The 4,072-nt window shown below is 43.9% G+C and overlaps 1 long non-coding RNA gene across 1 annotated transcript; it reads left to right on the forward strand.

Annotated features, from left to right (window-relative positions):
• The first annotated feature begins 2,275 nt into the window (after window positions 1-2,275).
• On the forward strand, window positions 2,276-3,887 carry LOC141817191 (uncharacterized). The gene is made up of 2 exons (XR_012600793.1): window positions 2,276-2,350; window positions 3,668-3,887. It is a non-coding gene; the product is annotated as an uncharacterized LOC141817191 (long non-coding RNA).
• The last annotated feature ends 185 nt before the right edge of the window (window positions 3,888-4,072 follow it).

Genomic DNA, 4,072 nt, shown 5'->3' on the forward strand with positions numbered 1-4,072 from the left:
CTGTTCCCACTCCAACTTTAGAAGATGGGTTCCTTCGCATCCTGAGCCATATTGTTGAAGGAGAAGAGGATATCGCATTCTGAGAGGTTGCTCGATCTCTCGTTACACTCCACGATTCTAAGTTCCTACAAGATTGCCTCGCCTCTGGAAGTTCATCGAGCTTGGGCTTAGCATTCCGTGGTCTGTCTTTGAGTCGATCGTGGGAGAAAGATGGCTCGGACACTTCCTCTTGGTTTGATGGTGGTCATCATGGCGTTGGTGTTTGGCGTCGTGCTAATGCTGGCTGCCGGATCACGGGTCGAGGGTTTTGCCTCTTGTTTCTCCGGCGAACGGCGACGTAGGGCGGGGGATTGCAGCAGAGAGGGATCATGGGGTGGGGGAGGAGGCGCGGCATGTGGCATCGAGAACCCGATGAACAGGACACCTTGCGCTATCCTTTTATAACATAACGAGGAGTAACAGTAACTTCAAGTCGGGATTAGGGTTGCGGCTAATCGGGTCACGCGACGGGATTAAAACTCGGTGGAACCGGCTAAACCTAGAGTTTACTGTAGCTATTGAACTGGTTACTATAGCAAACTGGGTTCAATCTTGGTTCGTTTAGTTTACTAACCAAATGACTTCCGATTTGAACAAAATCAATTTTGTTCATTTCATCTTCCCAAGACGAGTTTCAATTTTCCCGTATCTTACACATAAAGTGCAATTGGCTTGTGATCTCTTCATCTTCTATTTTACAATCAAATAACTGATTTAATAGCAAGTCACATTTTGTTACCTTCGAGTTGTTTGTTCTCTCGCGAAGCTCAACTAATTTGTCCCACAAGTCCTTGGAGTTTTTGAAGGGATCGACCCAGTTGAATTCTTCCTTGGTTAGTCTACATTGTAATGTGTTTAGGGCCTTGAAGTCGACTTGCACCTTTTTCTTCATATCCGAAGTCCGTTTCTGCAAGTCTAATTGTTCTCCGAGGTCGTTCATGGTGTTGTGTAGCCTTTCTTGATACTGAATCACATCTCAATGTCGATTTTGAGAAAACATTCCATCTACCATTTCCAATAGCTGAAATCTTCTCCATTAAAGTGTAAAATACCGAAAAATTTGCCCTAATTGATAATGATTAGGAGATTAATCAGAGTTAATTGAGGTTAATTAGATGTAATAAAGGAGTTGGGCTCAATTAAAGGGGTTTAATTGGGCTGCCACTTAATTAGGCCCAATTAGGGTTAATTGATGAATGGGTTATAGGGTTAAATTGGTTTATTGGATTTAAAACCTTTAATCTATTAACCAGTTATGCTTTAACCGAAACCCATTACCTGTTAACACCGAATCCGCCCGTTAAGAAGCCGATCGCGATCTCCATTTCTCGCGATCTCTCTGCCGTCATTCCCTTCCTCGGTTCCTCTTCGAGCGCGGCGGACGACGACAGGGGGGCGAAGGAGGAGTCCGGCAATCGGATCTGTGGGCTGGAGGTTTCGGATCTCACCGGAGGAGCTTGGCTCGGATCGGCTGTGACGGCAGCTGGCGGCGGCGGCAAACCGAAAGGGAAGAGGTCGAATCGGTAAGGGTTTAGTTAGATTCCGAGTTTGTGATCTGTTCTTGAGCTTGGATTTATCGTTTAATCGAGTTTCCCGGCTTGGATTGTGGATCGGAGATTAGAGAAGCAGATCGATGGATCGATCTGTGGCGGATGGAGAGTTGGATGGTGGAGTTGTAAATCGAAGCTTGGATTAGGGCTTGGACCGGCTTGATTAGAGGTAAGTCTTTATTGAGTTGGGTTTCATTTGGGATTGCTTCGAATTTCTCTAGATTTTGAGTGGAGGTCCATTTCTACAGTCGGTTGCCGTGATTTGATCGGCTTGCTTCCTACTGCTGGTAGCGGTGATACCGTTTGGATTGTTGGTTGGATATCGGCAGCAAGGAGAAGAAGAAGCACCATGGGATTAGGGCTGAGCTTGAGAGCTGTTCAGGTAAACCTCTGGGTAAGTCAACCTTCTAGATGAATGAAGGTGTGCTGGTTGTGTGAATCTGAGCATGGTTATTGTTTGATCAGTTGATTTAAGATTTCTGGTTGTAATGTTGTTGTGAAACAGATTTAATTGGGGAATTAAATTGTGGTGGAGGCTATTAATGAAGAAGTGAGGCCATTAGAGTTTAACCAAGTATTAGGGGGTTGGAATCTAAGACACCAATTTGAAGTGAGCTTTATATTGATTATAGTTGATTTTGGGTTATATCTATATTATGGTATTTATGGGCAGTGATTTTAACTGCAGGACTTTGATCCGACTATTAATTGGTTGCGGTTAGTTGGATTTTCCTACGATTACACGCAACCTATCTTGGCAGGCGGGTACCTTGACTTATCCTTATAGATAGGTCTTTACAGATATGTGTAATTGCTAGCTATCAGTAATTCATGTTTCTCACTTGTATTTATTTCACATGATACCTTGGATCTGACTTTTGATATCAGTTATTATTGCTATTTGATAGTATCAGATTCTTATTCATGTTCATGGATATCAGTTAGCCATTATCTTGAGATATCTGATACCTTTGCCATGTTTGCTTATCTGATACCTATGGATTTTGATACCACCTGATACTTGTCCATATGCTTTAGTTGGATTTATCTTGCTCTGTATCGGTGTTTATACTAGACGTGATACCTTATATCATTCTGATTATGGGAGCATATGACATGGACTTGTAGATGGATAGGTGGTGCATGGATCATACTGATGGATATGCATTTGGATATATGCTGCATGGACTAGTGTCATACATCATGCTTGCATATATTGCATAACTGACGTGCGGGATTCCATTGTTGTTGAGTCCGGCGTCAGTTACATGCGGGCTACCAATCAAAGGGTGTGTGTAATTGCATGTCTTGTGATCATCGGCTCCTGTTCCTATTTTAGTCGAGTCGCTCCTATTATAGTAGTAGCACAGTTTGAGCCCGTCACTCGTATATGATTTACACACACACTCCACTCATGGGTTAGTGGAAACCTTTAGGTTGGTGCATACTTGCCCTGACAGGAGCTTCCGCTAGGCCACCCAGGATAGTGGTTTCGTAGCGTGGTAGCATACAGGGATCCCTCCTCTGTCATTGTGACCAGGAGATGAGAGCTTGCTCGCCCACTTATGATTTGGGTACCAGGATAGGTGTACACCTTGAGGACATCCTGTCCACTCGGTCTCGCAGGAGCGGTGACGGCAGAGTGCACAGAGGTCACAGCCCTACCCACTCGACTTCACCACTGCGGATGAGTACTCTGACGGGTTTTGGCTCCCACGCGACCTCACCGCTAGAGGGGTGACTGATCTGACTGGCGTCAGGGGTGACCAGGACATGCATTGCACCATGTGCATACTGCACTATTGCATTTGTTTGTGATTGCTGCACTTGTTTGATGCACTTGGATGACATGCATGCATAGGATACCTATTTGTTGGTTTGGAGATTACCTTCCACCTTACTATTGTTTATCGGATTCTGGTGTGTACAGATCTACTGTTGTTCAGTTGTCTATCTTATTTACCTTCCAGTAGACTGTACAGCATGTTATTACTGTTGATAGCCTTTATACACATATCTGCTAGATACCCGCTGAGTTTCTTTTGGAACTCACCCCGTTTACCTGTATTGTATTTCAGGTTGATGCCGTCTGGAGAGCTGCACTGCTAGTCCCGAACTATTGAGCTTTTGGTTTATTTACTATTCCGCATACATGTATTTGAACTTATTGGATTTCTCGATGAGTTTTCCACTTGAGTACTTAGTTTTCCGCTGTTCGATATATTTCTGATTTCCATTTTCGAGTTGTTACCGAACTCCTTTACGGATTTTATATATATACATGCGTGGTTGTGATTTTATAGTAGGATGTGTTGAGTGGCCGTGTGGGTCACATTTATGTCTATTTTACTTGTTTAAATCCATAGCCTGTTATGGATTGGCCGTGTGGGCCTTATATATGTGTATGTATTCAGGGAAAGTCCATTGTTACAGGGGAGATGCTGCCGAAATTTCTCGGAAAGCCGTCTCCCGGGGCGTAACAT

Source organism: Curcuma longa, unplaced genomic scaffold (assembly GCF_044706935.1).
Source record: "Curcuma longa cultivar G26 ecotype Majalengka, Jawa Barat unplaced genomic scaffold, ITB_CL_G26_1.1 contig_19606, whole genome shotgun sequence".
Classification (NCBI taxonomy): domain Eukaryota; kingdom Viridiplantae; phylum Streptophyta; class Magnoliopsida; order Zingiberales; family Zingiberaceae; genus Curcuma; species Curcuma longa.